The sequence below is a fragment of the Hyla sarda genome, chromosome 2 (assembly GCF_029499605.1).
Source record: "Hyla sarda isolate aHylSar1 chromosome 2, aHylSar1.hap1, whole genome shotgun sequence".
NCBI lineage: Eukaryota > Metazoa > Chordata > Amphibia > Anura > Hylidae > Hyla > Hyla sarda.
This window is the reverse complement of record NC_079190.1, coordinates 198665873-198686532: the sequence shown is the minus strand read 5'-3', so window position 1 is coordinate 198686532 and position 20660 is coordinate 198665873. Positions and strand designations below refer to the sequence as shown.

At 38.6% G+C, this 20660-nt stretch overlaps 1 long non-coding RNA gene across 2 annotated transcripts in view; it reads left to right on the top strand.

Moving 5' to 3' along the window:
• The window catches only part of LOC130355673 (uncharacterized), an 88728-nt gene that overhangs the window by 2042 nt on the left and 66026 nt on the right, over nt 1-20660 (top strand). For both annotated transcript variants that reach the window (XR_008888622.1, XR_008888623.1), the window contains exon 2: nt 11700-14513. This is a non-coding gene — a long non-coding RNA (uncharacterized LOC130355673). The remainder of the gene's footprint in view (nt 1-11699; nt 14514-20660) is intronic.

Here is a 20660-nt window from a genome sequence, read left to right as displayed (position 1 = left end):
TATGATCACAACCCCCACAATATGACTGTGGGGTGCTGATTGGTCCCCTTGGTAGCTGGAACCTTCTAAAGGCCTCTGTGCTGTCCACTCGGTGATCTACTCATTAGGTTTGCCTCAGAGAGCCAGTGTAACTGAGCAATGCTATGCAATAGCATAACATTGTTCAGTGTTAGCAATCTAATGATTGCTTATAAAAGTTCCATAGAGGGAATTAAAAAGTGTAAAAAAAAGGGCACAAATAAAAGACAAGCAAATTATACATCTCCATAGAAAAAAATAAAAATGTTACAAGGATCAGAATAAGTCAATTTTAAGCATACTTATTTTGTTTTAAAAGAACACAAAAACGATGAAAATATGGGTATTCTTGTAATTATATTGACCAAAAGAATAAGACAACATGTCAATTGTACTGTAAAGGGCACTGCATAAAAACAAAACTGCCCAAATTTGGGAAAACATTTTAACCCCGCCTCTCCAAAAATAATAATAATATTGTTTAATTTCACCTTGCATTTTATGGGGAAATGAAAGGTGTCATTGCAACATACAAGTGGTCCAGCCTAAAAAGAGCCCTCATATGGGTTTGTGGATGGAAAAAAGAGTTATGGCTCTTCAAATATTGGCTCTGTCCTTAAAGGTAATGTGTCATCAGAAAATAATCTATTGTTTAAATCAGATTTTTATGTTAACCATATTTTTAACCCCTTCCCGACCCATGACATACATGTACGTTATGGGTTGGGTGTGCGGGCACGACTCGGGTCCGGTCCACATCATAACTGGGAGATGTCCACTGTTATCAGGAGCTAAAATCTGCCAGTAATGACGAACATTGGAGAGCGCTTCGATGTCCGTCATTTAACTGGTTAAATATCATGATCTATAAAGATCACGTTATTTAAACAATAAATGCTGCTATTACCTGGTGTTTAGTGGTCCCATTGCCCCCCCCCCCGCAATGTAATTGCGTGGGGGGATATGGATTGCTAAGGAAACCTGAGACCTTATCTGGTCCTCGGCATCTTCCCTGGATCTGTGATTGCATAAGGTTGTCTTTTGCAGCCCTTAGGAATTGAGAACAGATTTCATGGATCAATGTAATGCAATAGCATTAGAGTGATCTATGTAAGCCATCTAATGAGGGCTTATGATAGGCCTCAAGGGGGGGTCAAAAAGTGTGTAAAAAAAAGTAAAACATTTTTCTTAAAAATATAAAAAAAAATCCTTCCCCTAATACAAATTCAAATTACCCACTCTTTTCTCATTTTTTAACCAAAACACAAAAAAAAACCAAAAAAAAACACATATTTGGTATTGCTGCGTGCGTAAATGTCCAAACTATTAAATTATTATGTTTCTAATCCTGCATGGTGAATGGCAGAAACGCCAAAAAATTCCAAACACCAAAATTGCTGATGTTTGGTTACATTACATCCCAAATTTTTTTTAATAAAAAGTGATATAAAAGCCAGAATTAGACAAAATGTAATGTTAAAAACTACAGCTCATGGCGCAAAAAACAAACCCTAACACAGCTCCATAGGTGGAAAAATAAATAAGTTATAAGAGTAAGAAGAAAGTTTTCAAAATTTTTCTAACCATAAAACGAAATTAAAATTATTCAAGTTTGGTATCATTGGAATTGCACTGACCCATAGAATAAAGATAGCTTGTCAGATTTACCATACTTTGAACTCGGAAAAAATTATTGCCCTACAAAATCCTGAAATTCCATTTTTTTTTGCTCTACATACATTTTTTTCCTGTGCGTCAAAATTGAAAAAACAAAAACAAACGCCATTTGGTAAATTTTGGGGGCTTCAGTTTCTACGCAGTGCATTTTTCGGTAAAAATGAAACCTTCTCTTTATTTAGTAGGTCCGTACGATTAAAATGATACCCTACTTACGGTATATAGGTTTGATTTTGTCATGCTTCTGGAAAGAATCATAACTACATGCACGAAAATTAATATGTTTAAAAATGTCCTTTTCTGACCCCTATAACTTTTTAAGTTTTCTGCATATGGGGATGTTTATCGGTACCATTTTTGTTTTGATAAGACTTTTTGATCACTTTTTATTCAATTTTAATGGTAGAAAAGTGACCAAAAATACGATATTTTGGATTTTGGTATCTTTTTTACGTGTAAGAAATTCACTGTGCAGTTTGATTAAGGATATATTTTTATAGTTCAGACATTTACGCACGCAGCGATACCCCATATATTTCTATTTATTTTTATTTACATAGTATTTTTTTATGGGAAAAAGGGGGGTGATTCAGATTTTTATTAGGGAGGGGTTAAATCACATTTCTTAACACTTTATTTTGCACTGTTATAGCCCCCATAGGGGACTATAACATTGCACACACTGATTTCATACACTGATCACTGCCATGCAATAGCATGACATTGATCAGTGTTATCACCACTTGACTGCTCCTTCCTGCATCTCAGGCACAGAGCAGTCATTCGGGGATTGGACGTGCAGGAGGCAAGTAGTGTCCTGCAAGCTGTTTGGGATGTTGCGATTTCACAGCGGCGGTCCCGAACAGCACCGCTGAGCTGCCGGGAAGCTTTCACTTTCACTTCAGACGCGGCAATCAACTTTGATCGCCGCATCTGAAGGGTTAATACCGGGCATCACTGCGATCCGTTATGTCCCGTATTAGCCTTGGATTCCGGTCGTTGATGGCCTCCTGGACCGACCCGATATGACGAGTTATTTCGTGGGAGTCGGCTCAGGACGTAAATATACATCCTGCATCGTTAAGGAGTTAATGCACTTTGTCATTACAAAGTACAATTGGTCATGCAAATAAACAAGCCTCATATGGGTCTGTGGATGGAAATATAAGAGTTATATTTATGAGGAGAAAAAAACAAAAATGCAAAAATAAAACCCGGCTGTGTACTGAGGGGTTAAAATATTAAATCACACCCCACTCCCCATTTCTAAGGTGTAACTATACACTGCTCCCTATGGCACCCCCCTCCCCCCGAACCTTTCCCCTGTTACCTTCTACTCTCCTCTCCTATGTTTATTAAAGCCATAGACAGCATACACAGACTTACTATGTATCTTCCAAGACCTAGGATGACTCCTATTGGCTTAGAGTCCAAAGGTCCTGGAAGATCCAAATTAAGTGTTTGTGCTGTCTATGGGCTCTGTGCAGCCTGGACAGCTTTCAGACTATATTCTCACTACTGTATTCAGCGCCGGACTGGGAATAAAAACCAGCCTTGGAAATAATTGCAAACAAGCCCTACAGCCACTGGCATTGGGGCACAGATGTATTCCTCTTTTTTTTATGTGTGTATATTATATATATATATATATATATATATATATATATATATATATAAAATGTATATATAAACACACTGTCTAAATCCTGTATACTGAGACCAATATTACCACCACTAATACTAGTATACTTAGCAAAAGACCGGAGTGGGATATCGTATTGGAGACACCGTGGGAGCGCTGGGGGTATGTAAAGGTTTATTATTTTCATATATAATGTAGAATGGGCATGCTTCTAGAAAAACAAAACCCTTCATCAGGAAATCCCTTTAAGCCCCCTGTACTCCATATAGATGACACCAAGACTATATAATACCATCATGTCATGAGTAAATAACGCCACCATTCAGTGATTCAGGTAAAAACAACTATGGGAATACCAATATTGCCACAATATTGAGACCTGATACACATACAATATATCAATATCAGATAGCACATGGTGGCCTGTAGAGTAACCACAATCAGTGCTGGATAAATGAATATATTTCTGATCAGACAAAGTCAGAGGCAGAATAATCTTCTCTGTTAGAGTCTATTCACATGTACAGTATCCTGTGCATATTTGATGCATAGGATTTGAAAATACAGACTTGAAGCTGTGTTTCATTAGTTTTCATTGAAATCTGCAGCATAAAATCTGCAGCTTCAAATTCTGTGGATCAAGTTATGCGCAGCATACTGTTAGTGTTAATACCCCCTCAGGAGTTATTTTCTTTTCCCATCTTCTCAATCCACCCCAAACCACCATGATGACTATAAAACCTCTGAGTTTGCAAAAAGAAAACTAAATAATACATTTCCACACTGCAATACAGCCAGGGAACCTCTATACCAGAGAGCACCCATAAAAGTCAGCCAGGGAACCTCTATACCAGAGAGCACCCATAAAAGTCAGCCAGGGAACCTCTATACCAGAGAGCACCCATAAAAGTCAGCCAGGGAACCTCTATACCAGAGAGCACCCATAAAAGTCCGCCAGGGAACCTCTATACCAGAGAGCACCCATAAAAGTCAGCCAGGGAACCTCTATACCAGAGAGCACCCATAAAAGTCAGCCAGGGAACCTCTATACCAGAGAGCACCCATAAAAGTCAGCCAGGGAACCTCTATACCAGAGAGCACCCATAAAAGTCAGCCAGGGAACCTCTATACCAGAGAGCACCCATAAAAGTCAGCCAGCTGGCACTAAATAATACATTTCCACACTGCAATACAGCCAGGGAACCTCTATACCAGAGAGCACCCATAAAAGTCAGCCAGGGAACCTCTATACCAGAGAGCACCCATAAAAGTCAGCCAGGGAACCTCTATACCAGAGAGCACCCATAAAAGTCAGCCAGGGAACCTCTATACCAGAGAGCACCCATAAAAGTCCGCCAGGGAACCTCTATACCAGAGAGCACCCATAAAAGTCAGCCAGGGAACCTCTATACCAGAGAGCACCCATAAAAGTCAGCCAGGGAACCTCTATACCAGAGAGCACCCATAAAAGTCAGCCAGGGAACCTCTATACCAGAGAGCACCCATAAAAGTCAGCCAGGGAACCTCTATACCAGAGAGCACCCATAAAAGTCAGCCAGCTGGCACTAACTTGGTAGTGCACTAATTCTCACAGGAGCCAAGTGGGTAATGCAGAGTCTTTTAGTCCCATAGAAGTTAAAGCGCAGCAGAGCCACAAGTTAACTTTGCATTTCAGAGTGTTAAAATGTATCTCTAGAGTTATTTTTCACATATGACTATGACGCAGCACTGTGCATGATACTTATTTGTCTAAATATGATTTATTTTAAAATCATCGCCTAAAAACCAAACAGTAAGATTTCTCCTGGATGCCTTCAGCTGTATATTGCTGTGCCGTGTAAGAAGAGGTAACCACTGTGTCTCTATAGGACCCATCTCCAGTGATGAGAACCAGCATGTAATTCTACGGCACTGGAGCTCATCACTGGAGATGGGTCCTATGGAGACGCAGTGCTAACTTCTCACATGGCACAGCAATATACAGCTGAAAACATCTAGGATTAAAGCTTACCTTTGGCTTTTTAGGCGCTGATTTTAAAAGAGATCATATTAAACAAATGAATATCATGCACAGAGCTGCGTCATAGTCATATGGTCATATGTTAAAAATAAAATCTAGAGGTACAATTTATTATGCAACATAGGACTACAACTCCCAGTGTGGTCTCCCTGCCTGTGCCCCTCCCCCCAGCCTTAAAGGGATGTGGTGTGTAATTGCATAGGCCACACAGAATAGTTTATATTGTACATTTACAGTCTGGCAAGCAACATTAACATAAAGCTCTGCTGTACTGTAGCTCATGTTGGACTCATAGACTTAGCCTGATGCAGCAGGCTGCTGGAAGTAGTAGTACTAGAAGGGCTGTCAGTGTGTCCTCCCCTCCCCATAAGGACAATTTTCTTACATTTCATCACAGGCAGACAGTGACAAGTACTTACATCCATCACTGTCACTGCCTGCAGTCCGGCTCCTCGCGGTGGGGGGCAGTCCTAACACTTCCTTCCTCCTCAGCGGTGCCTGTGTTAGCTGACAGGATGATAGCACTGGGTAACTTGTAAAGAGCAGAGGGAGAAGAGTTGTCATCTCCCTCATGCTCTGCAGGCTCTCCTCAGCACTACTCTCTTCTTGGTGTCTCCCCACAGACTGCACAGGCTGGTTTAGACCTGCAGCCTATGAGATAGGTGGAGTGCAGTTGGTGACCTCTGAGATCCGACACAGAGGGTGCAATGATGAGGTTATATTGTGCTGCCTGTGTCAGACCTGTGATGCCATCAACGTGCTCCTGCAGGTCTAAGCCAGCCTGTGGCCGTAGAGCATAGGGATGTAAGTGCGGCCATGGGTCCCATAGCTGCTGCTAGTCAGGGTTGCAATCGGCCCTGTCAGTGCCTGAAAAATGACAAATCCGGCATTGACTATATTTTGCAGCGATTTGCGCAAATCAGCCGGAAAAACGCGAATACAGTATTGTGAGTATGGATGTAAGAGTGTTCAGGGGGCCCTATTTTGGATTGGGGCCCTGGGCAAGTGCCCAGGTTGCCCCGCCCTAACGCCGGCCCTGCTTACAGGAAATATGCTGCTGCCAGAGATGTCTTATTACTGTGCCCTCTGTAGAACACTTGCAAGTTTGTCTGAACCAAGCTTAGCATGCATGCGGCAGCTATTTATAATGTATGGCCACCTTCTAAGACCCAAAGCCTCAAGATTTTAAAACCTTGCATAGATTAAAAAGAATTTGTAAATTTTATCAGTGTGAATACTGACAGTGAGCTGTGAATATAAGTAATATGAATTTAGCTGATGATTTTAATCCAAAGAAAGTCTTCAGTAATGCAGATTAGTAACCACTTGTAGTCATAACTCAACACAGAAATAGGTTGCGAGGAATATAGCAATTTTGCCATGTTTACTTTAGCGGAGCTCAGCTTCAATAACCAGGTCTAAGGTAAATCTTAAAGTGATAGATATAGTAAAATATACAGAAAGGGTGAGATTATACTTATAGTTGGATATGAAAATGTGTCACAAGTTTTCTTGGCATTCATGCTTAAGGTGGAAGAGGGTATGATTGCATCCTAGACCCAGGAACCTAAACGGCCAATATGGTCTTCTCCTATATGAGAAGACTAGTACTATAAAAGAAGCTTTATAGTGGGGCCCTGTTACTTAATTTGCACTGGGACCTAAGAGACTCCAGTTAAGCCACCGATTACTGTGGCTCTAAAAATGTACCTGTGATATAAAATAGGGATAACAGTACATCTCTCTCTCTCTCTCTCTCTCTCTATATATATATACATATATATATATACATATATGTATATATGCTACTTTAATTTTTTTTATTCTTTTATGTTATGTTCTTTTATAATTATTTATGCAAATTTGTAATTTGAATACAAAAGTAAAAAATAAACATTAAAGAATTTCCATGACAAATAGGGCAACATTGGAGACACACTATACTCTGTTTACTTGCTTAGTCTATCAATCTTTGGCTTAAAGGGGTACTCCCCCCTAGACATCTTATCCCCTATCCAAAGGATAGGGGATAATATGTCTGATCGCAGGGGTCTTGCAGCTGGCGACCCCCGCAATATAGCATGCGGCACCCACTTGTTTCTGCTCCGGAAGCGCTGGAGGGTTTTGGGTCCCGACCACGGGAATGAAAGTTTGTGACATCACGACTCCACCCCCTTGTGATGTCACGCCCCGCCCCCTCAATGCAAGTCTATGGGAGGAGGCGTGACGGCCATCATGCCCCCTCCCATAGACTTGCATTGAGGGGGCGTAGCGTGACGTCACACGGGGGTGGAGTCGTGACGTCACAAACTTCCGTTCCCGTGGTCGGGACCCAGACCCTCCAGCGCTTCTGGAGCAGAAACAGGTGGGTGCCACATGCTATATTGCAGGGGGCCCCAGCGGCAGGACCCCAGCGATCAGACATCTTATCCCCGATCCTTTGGATAGGGGATAAGATGTCTAGGGCTGGAGTACCCCTTTAAGTTCTGTAATGAACGTTTGAATCAACACATTTAAAAAAAAAGTTTGGGTATATTTTTCATGCTTGTGCCAATGCACACATTAAAATGACTATGCTTTAGATTATTAGTGTTTTACAATTCTCTCTTCAAAGCTTTTACTATAACTCTAAACAAAGAAAGAAAGGATGCAACACACAAACAGAAGAAAAAAAGATTGTGGTTCTAATCGGCACAAATGCTGGCCCAACAATCGGCAAGAATACAAAAAAAATGCCTCAATACAATGCAAAAATGTATTCACCCATGCACTCTTAAACGCTGCAATGTTTCAGCCCAATATTAGGGCTTTTTCAAAGCATCATTTTACTATAACTCTGTTACCTGACCTCTGCCTGTGACCTTGCCACTAGTAATTTGACACCTCATTTGTCTTTTTTGGCTTGACCTAGGCCTACTTTCTCAGCTGTTTGAACTATGGCTTTGCACTTTTTCTTTTTTCCTCTAGTCTGTCTGGATCCATGCATACGAACTACAACTATCTATATACACACATAGTAAACTGACAAAACTATAACATTTTTTATAGTGAATAAAAATAAAAGAAATAAAAAAAATGTTTTTGAATTTAGTCAAATTTCTTTTTTAAATTGTGTCTGTTTGCAATGTGTGTAGAAAGAACATTGTAGTCCTTCACATCATTAGGACAGGACGAGGCGAGGGGGGCTCCTTGCAAAACATGTTGACTGTGTATTATGAAATACTCTTATTTCAATATCCCTGCAAATTTGCTTTGTTCCCTATGGGAAAACCAGCTCTCAGATGGCTTTACAAAGATACCATCACTGAATCATGTTTTAGGGACCCCATGGGATCCCCACCTTCATTTGTGTACATTTACCATAATTTCTCCAGATGACTGGTTGTGGGTGCCAGAGAGCAATGAGGACCCAGAGGATCCCAAGATACTCACCTACATGCTCTTTACAGTATTGTGCCTGATAGCACAACACTAATAGGTGAGTGGATAGTCACTCCTGTTTCTATCTATGTACCTTATGCCATTAATTTACCAATCTTAGGGCACTTAGATAGCGCCACCTTTTCTGTTTATTTTTTATTTTTTCATCTAAATTCTCCTTAAAGCATTTTTTTTATTATTATTATGAGGTATTGAGTGCAGATTAACTTGACCTATTTTTCATTTTTTGCATCTGAAGGTATTGGGTATAATACTAAAGACTACTGAAACAGAAGAATGGCACCTCAGGGTTGAGTTTTCTTTGAGACAAAAAGGACAACTAGATAAAGTATGAACCAAATACACATCATAGGGTAGACCAATCCTTTTTTATGTCATATTCAAAAGTGTAAATGTCCCATTTTAAGTGTAAATGAAGTACACTTGTGCACTCCAGTGGATTTCAAATAATTGGTGGGAAAAAATCTATTCCATATAAACTATGGCACAGATTTGCATTGCAAACAATAAAACAATTCTTATGTATTTTACATACAAATTACAATTAAATCTGTCATAAATGCAAGGATGTGCGAACAGTATGTTGTTGTTCGGGCATTCGGCTTGTTGCCATTTCACAGATCAATGTTTTCAAATCAACTGGTGCCAGAAAGTTGAACAGATTTGTAAATGACTTCAATTTTAAAATCTGAAGCTTTCCAGTACTTATCAGCAGCTGTATACTACAGAGAAATTTGTGAAGTTCTTTCCAGTCTGACAACAGTGCTCTCTGCTGACACCTCTGTCCGTGTCAAGAATTGTCCAGATTAGAAGCATATCCTTATAGAAAACCTCTCCTACTCTGGACAGTTCCTGACATGGACAGAGAAGTCAGCAGAGAGCACTGTTGTCAGACTGGAAAGAACTTCACAAATTTCTCTGAAGTATATCTGTAGTATACAGCAGCTGATAAGTACTGGAAGGGTTAAGATTTTTTAATAAAAGTAATTTACAAATCTGTTCAACTTTATGGCACCAGGGGATTTGAATTTTTTTTCCCACTGGAGTTCCCCTTTAACATGAATTACATTGTCAGAGGTAGGTTGGGAGCACAAAAAGCCATTTCAGGGACTTACTCCATAAGATTAGAGCGAGGATCTCAAATGTTGTATTTTCTGAAATGATACACCAAAGAGGCAGTAAGAGATAAACAGGGAGATGACAGGGTATTAATAAAGGCACTCAACAATTGGCATGGGAGGGGTGGATGGGGTGAGTTCATGGAGAACTAGTCCAACTTCTCCATCAGCAACAGGCTCTAAGGTAGCCATAAGCTGCTCTTTCATGGGGAAGATTCACTGTGTTGTGTGTTGGGGAGAAGCTGGCTAGAAGGTTGGTTGGAGTGTTTCAATTTGGGACTGGAGGGAGGACAAGTTATATTGTAGGAGGAAAGTTATTGTAGATTTGCAGATAGTGCCCTTGGACTAAATATTGAAACATATATATATGTATATATAAATATATATATATATATATATATATATACATATATATATATATATATATATATATATATATATATGTATAGTCACAAGATATATTGAACATAAGTAAAACATGGATGGATGATAACTATTCATAATTGATCATACAAATAAGAAATTGTTATTGGTAATATTTTCATAAGGTAATGTAGCAGTACCCACCCCTGGAAAATGCTTTGGTATCTTGCACCGCTGCCACTAACAGCATTGTAATGCCAGGACATGCAACAGTAAACTCTAAAGAGGCTTATGCAAGCGCTGTGTTCCCTTCAAACAGCTAATCAGAGGGGAGGAATGATGCCAGAAGTTTCACCCCCACCATACTAATATTTATGGCCCATTTTTGTTAGACTGGATAACCCCTTTAAGGATTCTAGGATGGAAGGATCTTTCTTACAGGACTAGTATATAGCAAACATAGTGGTGATGGTGGGTTAAGAAGGGTTAAAGGAGTGATCCTGGAAAATAGGCCTTTGTGTTTAACCTCTTTTATGAGTAAAATATGTGACTTTTTCTATAAGATACTATCCTGGAGTATCAACGTAAAAACACCCTATGACACATTGGCATTGATTTATGAGGGATTGGTGCTGTCACTAATGTGATCAGCTTCTTAGCTCCAGATAAGACCTGGGTTAGGCCGGGGATATCCGTGGACATTTTAAAGGCATTTTATACTGTGTCACATAAAAGGTCATTACTTACAATGTGAATTGTGGTACTATAGAAAGAAAAGTGTGTAAATGGTTTAACAAGTGTAATAGTGGGGTACTACAATGATCAGCATTGTGTCTCTTCTTTATACCGTGTATATTCATAACCTTGTAGCTTACATAGTAAAATGTCAATATTTGCAGATGACACTAAGCCCTGTAAGGCAAACTACAGAGAGGAGTCTAATATTACAGAGGGATTTGGGAAGGTTTGAGGCTTTGGGAAGTCTAATGTGGATAATTATAAGGTTATGCACTTGGGCCAAGGAAAGAAAATGTACAAGTATGTACTAAATTGTAAAACACTGGGTATAACTGCCACTGAAAAGGACTTGGGATAGTTGTGGATAGTAAATCTCAACTTTAGGGACCAGTACCAGGTAACTGCTGCCAAGGCTAATACAATCTTGGGAAGAATCAAAAGATGCTTAAATGACAAAAACCTTGTTTTGCCACTGTATATCTCACTAGTCAGACAACATGATGAATGCTTTGGTACAAATTTGGGCACCTTTATATATGAAGAATGTAGCTGAACTTGAGTGGGTACCAAGGAGGGTGACTTAGGGCATGAGGGGATTGCAGTTACAATTCAAATGATCAGACTTGGGGTTATTCGATTTGGAAAAGTACAGAGATTTTTCTTGTGATTTTTCTTCACCTAGGCCTGAAAATGGAGTATCGTCTAAAGAAGAGGTCTCCAACCCAGTTCTGGATTTGAATTATTCCCTGTTCCATTCCAACAGAGTAATTGAAAAAACCTGTAAAGTTGGTGGATCTGCTGTAAAGGAACAATGGTTTCCCTATCATCACAAACAAAGATTCTTTATCGTACCCAGTAGTAAAACTATGGATTTTTTTTGCCACAAGATGTGATGGTTGATTCCTTGAAGAAGTTCAAGATGGGAGTAAATACCTTACTTAACCAATATGATATAACAAGTTATAGGTACTAGTTTTCTGGAGATGGTACAATGATCAAGGTATCTATTTTGATGAATATGCCAATATTTTTTTCATTTCATTTTTTTTGTCTGGCTAATTTTATCCCAATTTTATATATATCATGGCTGTAAAAATATTGGCACCCCTGAAGTTTTTCTAAAAAATGAAGTATTTCTCACAGAAAAGGATTGTGGTAACACATGTTTTGCTATACACGTGTTTATTCCCTTTGTGTGTATTGGAACTTAAAAAAAAATAAAAAAATAAAAAAGACATAGACATAATGTCACACCAAACTTAAAAAATGGGCTGGATAAAATTATTTGCACCCTTTCAAAATTGTGGAAAAATAAGATTGTTTCAAGCATGTGATGCTCCTTTAAACTTACCTGGGGCAAGTAACAGGTGTAGGCAATATAAAAATCACACCTGAGAGCAGATAAAAAGGAGAGAAGTTCACTTAGTCTTTGCATTGAGTATCTGTGTGCCACACTAAGCATGGACAACAGAAAGAGGAGAGGAGAACTGTCTGAGGACTTGAGAACCAAAATTGTGTAAAAATATCAACAATCTCAAGGTTACAAGTCCATCTCCAGAGATCTAGATTTGCCTTTGTCCACAGTGTGCAACATTATCAAGAAGTTTGCCACCCATGGCACTGTAACTAATCTCCCTGGGCGTGGACAGAAGAGAAAAATTGATGAAAGGTGTCAATGCAGGATAACCTGGATGGTGGATAAGCAGCCCCAAACAAATTCCAAAGATATTCAAGCTGTCCTGCAGGCTCAGGGAGCATCAGTGTCAGCGCAAACTATCCATCAACAGTTAAATGAAATTAAACACTATGGCAGGAGACCCAGGAGGACCCCACTGCTGACACAGAGACATAAAAAAGCAAGACTACATTTTGCCAAAATGAACTTGAGTAAGCCAAAACCCTTCTGGTAAAACATCTTGTGGACAGATGAGACCAAGATAGAGCTTTTAGGTAAAGTAAATCATTCTACTGTTTACCGAAAACAGAATGAGGCCTACAAAGAAGAGAACACAGTACCTACAGTGAAATATGGTGGAGGTTCAATGATGTTTTGGGGTTGTTTTGCTGCCTCTGGCACTGGGTGCCTTGAATGTGTGCAAGGCATCACGAAATCTGAGGATTACCAACGGATTTTGGGTCGCACTGTGCAGACCTGTATCAGAAAGTTGGGTTTTTCCAAAGGGTGTGCAACCAAATATTAAGTTAAGGGTGACAATAATTTGTCCAGCCCATTTTTGGAGTTTGGTGAGACATTATGTCCAATTTGCTTTTTTCCTCTCTTTTTTGGTTTAGTTCCAATACACACAAAAGGAATAAACATTTGTATAGCAAAACATGTATTACTGCAATCCTTTTCTGTGAAAAATTTCAGGGGTGCCAACATTTACGGCCATGACTGTAATTGACATACATTTAATAAATGTGTCTAAAAAGCCATAACATGTAATCCACAGCTCATTTTTAGACACACAACTAAAAATGTTGTGCATGGTGAAAAACTGCAAAACAATGGTGCAATGTATATAACTATATCATATGAGTTTCTAGTAAAACCTGCTAGAGGAGGTCTTACCAGAATGTTGAAAGAGATGACTGTTTACAATAACAAGCAAATCAGTACAACCCCAAAATCAGAAACATAATCTCACTTTGCAGGTAAGTACCGTTTACATTTTATTGCACACAAACTAGGAAAATTAGATTTTTTGATGTTAAAGCCTATATAAATCGGTGTAGGAGGAGCAAACTTTGCTACATTTTGTTTCCCTCTTTAAAGTCTCCTTGATATTCCTATATAACATGACACATTTTCCAACTTTTAATAATTACTTACCCCATCCAAGCTGCATGATGAGTTCAACTATGAGTATTCACCTCATGAAGCTATTGTGAGAGGACTTGAGACCTGTAATAATTACAATGTTGTTAAAAGGGTATTCCAGGATCTTAGGTTCTTTGAATGTAAGACAGGAGCAGCAAAGCTAGTCTAGTTACTAACATGCTTCACTTACCTGTGTTTGGTGGCTGTTATCACATTTCTTTGTCTTTCTTTTGCCAGGAAGTTCATTTTTTGCAGCCTACAAAATGAGTGCTGTGTCAGTCCTTTCCCAACTTTCTGTGCAGCCTGAGACAATACATCACAAATCAGGGGCTTAAAGGGGGCTTGGCTGCTTCTTCTGTTGTGTGTGAAGCCAGCCCCCTGATGACATTACCGGCACACATGTGCCTGCATTTGTCAGCACACAGATCCATAGCTTGTGTGTCAGGTAAAGTGGGAAAGTCATGTGATCAAAGGGAATGTGGCCGTGCTGCAATTGGTAGTGTGAGGGATGGGAGGGAAAAAAGTCACCTCCTGCCTTGAAACAAAGGATCCTGGGGATTGCAGTTGGAAGGAGGTCAGAACAACCAGAAGTATCTAGTTCCCAAAAACAAACCAGCAACGTGATGAAGGACACAGGACCCAACCATTTACCACCAACACAAGCACAGATCCCTGGTAAGCATGTCCATTACTGTATGACACTTAATTACTAAAGTCATCCTATATTGGATAACCCCTTTAATGGCCATAGCCTTAGTGACTAGTTCCATTATTTGGTAGCTTTTACATTTCAATAGTTTGTCCTGTCTTGCTTTAAGGGTGCAACATTTTGTTTGTGCTGTTTGGGTGGTACATACAAATTACTGTGTGAAAATTTTAGATTTTTGGGGTCAAAAACGAAATAAAAAAATCTATTCAATTTGTTTTGTTTATTTCTTATATATATTTCATGTTTCACAATGTCTAACCATTTAAAATAATTATTTAGGTTATTTCAGTTATGTGGATATTTAGTTTTTTCCTCTTTATATAACGTATACTCAATAAAATATTGTTTCTAATAAATAATGTTTTTTATATTTTTGCAAAAAATTGTAAAAAAAAATAGTTTTTATTATAGTTTTTTTTGTTACATCCCAATAGAGAATTATTATTTTATAACTCAATTTAAAATTGTAATATTAATATTAGAATACTCCATTGTACATTATTGCCTGCAGCACTATAGCACAGGCTGTTATTAGAGCATTTTTATTTTTTTAGTAACTCTTAGTGTCTGTTCACACGTACAGTCTCATAATTGATGCGCAAGATTTGAAGCTGAAGATTTGATGCTGCAGAGTTCAATGGAAACTAAATGATTGAACACAGCTTCAAATCTGCAGCTTTAAACCCTGTGCATCAAATATGCGAAGGATAGAGGATGTGTCAATAGACTATTCAACAACATTTATGGTTATGTATAAAAATGTGCAAGAAAATTATTCTGTTTAAAATGTTAGAAATACATTACACATGCATGCCACTGTTCTCCATGATCAGCTCCAGTATTCTGCACTTCCAATGGATGTTATATGGATTTTATTCCAATGGATTATAAAGGGGTACCCTGGTGGAATTTTTTTTCAAATCAACTTGTGCCAGAAAGTTAAACAAATGTGTAAATTACTAAATTATTAAAATCTTTTCACCTGCTGTATACTACAGAAAAAGTTGTGTAGTTCTTTCCACAGTGCTCTCTGTTGACAACTCTGCCCACATCAGGAACTGTTGAGAGCAGGAGAGGTTTGCAATTTTGATTTGTGTCTACTATCAGCAGTTCCTGACACGGACAGAGGTGGCAGCACTGTGGTCAGACTGGAAAGAACTAGTGGTGGCAGCAGAGAGCACTGTGGTCAGACTGGAGTGAACTACACAACTTTCTCTGGATCATACAGCAGCTGTGAGGTACTAAAAGGATTAAGATTTTTTAATAGAAATTACTGGGACCAGTTGATTTGAAAACATTTGTTTTCCACTTGTTCTTCACCAGTATACCCCTTTAACCTGTTAAGGACCCAAGACGTACTGGTACGTCATGAGTCCGCTCCCGTTCTATAACGTGGGGCCATGGCGTGGTCATAGCGGGTCGGGCCCGGCCTCTAACAATGGCCGGGACCCGTGGCTAATAGCGCGTGGCATTGATCGCCGCATCTAAAGTGAAACTAAAACGTTGCCAGTTAGCTCAGGGAGCTGTTCGGGATAGCAGCGGCAAAAACGCGGCTTCCTGAACAGCTTACAGGACAGCGGGAGGGTCCCTACCTGCCTCCTGGTGTCCGATCGCCGAATGACTGCTCAGTGCCTCAGATCCAGGCATGAGCAGTCAAGCGGCAGAATCATCGATCACTGGTTTCCTATGAGAAACCAGTGATCAATGTAAAAGATCAGTGTGTGCAGTGTTATAGGTCCCTATGGGAGCTACAACATTGCAAAAAAAAAAGTGAATAAAGATCATTTAACCCCTCCCCTATTAAAAGTTTGAATCACCCCCCTTTTCCTATTTAAAAAAAAAACTGTGTAAATAAAAATAAACATATGTGGTATTGACGCATGTGGAAATGTCCGAATTATAAAAATATATCATTAATTAAACCGCACGGTCAATGGCGTATGCGCAAAAAAATTCCAAAGTCCAAAATATCGTATTTTTGGTCCCTTTTTTATATCATGAATAAAAAGCGATCAAAAAGTCCGATCAATACAAAAATAGTACCACTAAAAACGACAGATCACAGCGCAAAAAATGAGCTCTCTTATCGCCCCATACGCAGAAAAATAAAAAAGTTATAGGGGTCAGAAGGTGACAATTTTAAACGTATAAATTTTCCTGCATATAGTTATGATTTTTTCCAGAAGTACAACAAAATCAAACCTATATAAGTAGGGTATCATTTTAACTGTATGGACCTAAAGAATAAAGAGAAGGTGTCAGTTTTTCCCCAAAAATGTACTGCATAGAAACGGAAGCCCCCAACATTTACAAAATGGGGTTTTAAAAAAAAATTTCTCTCTTTTTGTTTTTTTCGGTTTCACCGTAGATTTTTGGGTAAAATGACTGAGGTCATTACAAAGTAGAATTGGTGGCGCAAAAAATAAGCCTTCATATGGATTTTTAGGTGCAAAATTGAGTTATGATTTTTTAAAGATAAGGAGGAAAAAACGAAAATGCAAAAACGGAAAAAAAACCCGGGTCCTTAAAGGGGTTAATGCCCGTTGTTTTTACCATTAAAGTTATAAATCTTCTTTCTCTTCCTCCAAAAAGTTGTTTGTGGAAACCCTATAAATCAATACCAATCTCACCTATTTTAACCTGTTAACTTTACATTACTTACCTTATTTTTATTGCATATATATATATATACACACACATATATATATATATATATATATATATATGGCAGGGGCTGTAACCTCAATACAACTGCAGGATGGAGGCTTTATTGGTGGTATCAGCATAATACAATAGTTCTACAGAATATATATCCTAATCCTAGTTTGTATTGAAACAGTAGAAGATTTTTTCAACTTGAACAGGTAAATGTTGAACACCCATGCCGATGAACACAGAGAAGATATCAAACTCATTAACTTGCATTAAAATGCATAGACTGATAATGTCAAGGAATTAAATATGTTGACATTTTTATGAGCGGAGAATGACTACCACTCAATGAAGTTAAGGCAACCTGTAATTTAGTCATTCCTAAAGAAAGACATGTAGACCGGTTTGTCTTCAGTGTATATTTCTAGTTATCTGTCTGTCATACAATTCTGCTTTCGTTCTAACATGGATTGTAAACAAAAAAGTAGAATAAGGCTTTTGCTTTCGTTCTAACAAAATGGTATAATACACTTACCCAGTGTAAGCGCATAAGATATATACACACGTACATTCACATACAAATAATAATATACAAAATAAAAAATGCTCAGGTTTGTGTGTTATTAGATAATATATACGCTATGTATACTATATAGTGTATTTGCTTTTACATTTCTAACAACAAGCTACACGCAAACAAATCACAAAACTTTTATGTGCACAGTTTTATGTACTTCTTTTAAGAGTTTTTATTTTTGCATTTCCAAGTTAAGAATAAATTTGCTATAAATCATAGGTATATACATCATCAAGTACATGTGAATGTCAAGTCTCGGTAGTGAGTAATAAAAGAACAATGGGCAGATTTATTAAACTGTCTGAAAGAAAAACCGTCTTTGGCAGCCAATCACAGCACAACTTTCATTTTTTTATGGGGATCTTGAAAACAAAACAAAAGCTACACCATTATTGGTTGCCGGGCACAACAAAGACATTTCATAAATCTGCCCCATAATGTCATATAAAGATCAATATTGACATTTCATTGTCTTTCAGGATTTTTTTCACCAGTACCCATTCCTACTCCATTCACACAAAGTTACATGAAAAATGACATGTCTAGTGCTCATATGGACACATTATTCCAAAGGTCCCATATTTTCCATTTTTTAACCCTTTCCCTTAATTTTTGCTCACCTTCTAGGATAAATAAACTAAGCATGCATGCTGTTATGAAAAGCAAATTTACCAAAATGATTTCACTCTAAAACCATGAGGAGTGTCACAAATAGACCCCCAAAAAGTGAAAACTGCCTAACTGTAGACTCCTTAATATTGAAATACAAAAAAAGCTAAGGAGCTACTCAAAATCAATATACCGTATATACTCGAGTATAAGCCGAGTTTTTCGGCACGATTTTTCGTGCTGAAAACGCCCCCCTCAGCTTATACTTGAGTGAACTCAATCCCTTCATCAGTGGTCTTCAACCTGCTGACCTCCAGATGTGGAAAAACTACAACTCCCAGCAAGCCCGGACAGCCATCGGCTGTCCGGGCATGCTGGGTGTTGTCGTTTTGAAACCTCTGGAGGTCCGCAGATTGAAGACCACTGCGGCCTTCATCATCATCCAGCCCCCCCCCCCTTTTGTTTTGTACTCACCTCCCCTCGACGGGACGTTAGGGGGAGCTGGTCCGGGCATGCTGGGAGTTGTAATTTTGAAACCTCTGGAGGTCCGCAGGTTGAAGACCACTGATGAAGGGATTGACAGGGGGTGATGATGAAGGGGGGGGGGGATGATGACGAAGGCCGCAGTGGTCTTCAACCTGCAGACCTCCAGATGTTTCAAAACTACAATTCCCAGCATGCCCGGAAAGCCGATGGCTGTCCGGGCATGCTGGGAGTTGTAGTTTTGCAACATCTGGAGGTCCGCAGGTTGAAGACCACTGATGAAAGGATTGACAGGCGGTGATGATGACGGGGGTCTGGATGATGATGGGGATCTGGATGATTACATGGGGGGGATGATGTATTTCATACCCTAGGCTTATAGTCGAGTCAATAACTTTTCCTGGGTTTTTGGGGTAAAATTAGGGGCCTCGGATTATATTAGGGTCGGCTTATACTCGAGTATATACGGGACACAAATATGATAAGTTTTATTGAAGAAAAAATTGACATACAATAAAAACATGTACAAATAGGAGGAATGGACATCACAGAAAAAGGTGACATCACGGGGACTACTGCAGAAATATCTGGATTATATAGTATATAGCAAAAAAATGTATTGGAAAAGGAAAATACACGTGTATATGTAGTGCTTACAGGTAAATAAATATACACAGCTGTAAACAGTCCAAACAACTGTAGCACTTTGCACTTTATTGATGTCCCATTGTGGACTGTTTACAGCTGTGTATATTTATTTACCGACAAGCTCTACATATACATGTGTATTTTCCTTCCCGGTATATACTTATCATGTAGTTACTATATTATCCAGATATTTTAGCAGTAGTGCCGGTGATGTCCATTCCTCCTATTTTTACGTGTTTTTATTGCATGTAATTTTTTCTTCAATAAATGTTATCATATTTGCGTATATTGATTCTGAGTAGCTCCATTGCTTTTTTTGTATTTTACCTTCTAGGAACCATAACATTTTAAATGTTTCCATCGACAGAGTCATGTGAGTTTTTTGTTTGCGGGATTATTGTACTTTTTATTTACTTTTTTTGATTTTGCCATACCAGCCTGAGTTAAAACTAAGGTTTTATCTTTATTCTGCTGGTCAGCATGACACCAAATGTATATACTTTTTGTTTTGTGTTACTACTTTTGTTTTGTGGTGCTTTGTGAAGGCTCACTTTTTGTGCTGTGATATGTATTTTTTAACAGTACTGTTTTGGGATAGATGGGACTTTTTTTTTTTTTTTTTTTTTAAGCGATGTGAGGGGACCAAAAATAAGAAATTCTGGCATTGAATATTTATGTAATTTGCGGCATTCACAATGTGGAATAAATAATGCTATTTATTTTTTATGAAATTTTCACATGTGGGTATAATCAAATATTCCATATTTTAAAAAGGATGTGCAGTCCTGTGCGTTTTCTAAAAATAAAATTCATTTTAAATTTGGTGCTTAGATGCCTAAAGGAGGCGCTGTTCTACCCACTCCTAGGAGATGAAACTTTCTATTCCCTCTCCACAGCACCTGTCTCCAAATTGAGACCCAGGGCCATAGAATATGTTACAATGGGTCTCACCTTGGAGACAGGTGCTTTGGAATGAAAGCTTTGACACCTTTTGCACAGAGAAACTAGGAGCAGGGAGAAAGGCACCTCTCTTCAGGCATTTAGGCAAAAATTTTAAATGTGCTGTCCATTTTTTGGGGCACAAAATCATTGGAAGTAACCTTAAAGGGGTATTCCAGAAAATAACTTTTTTTTTAATCTATAT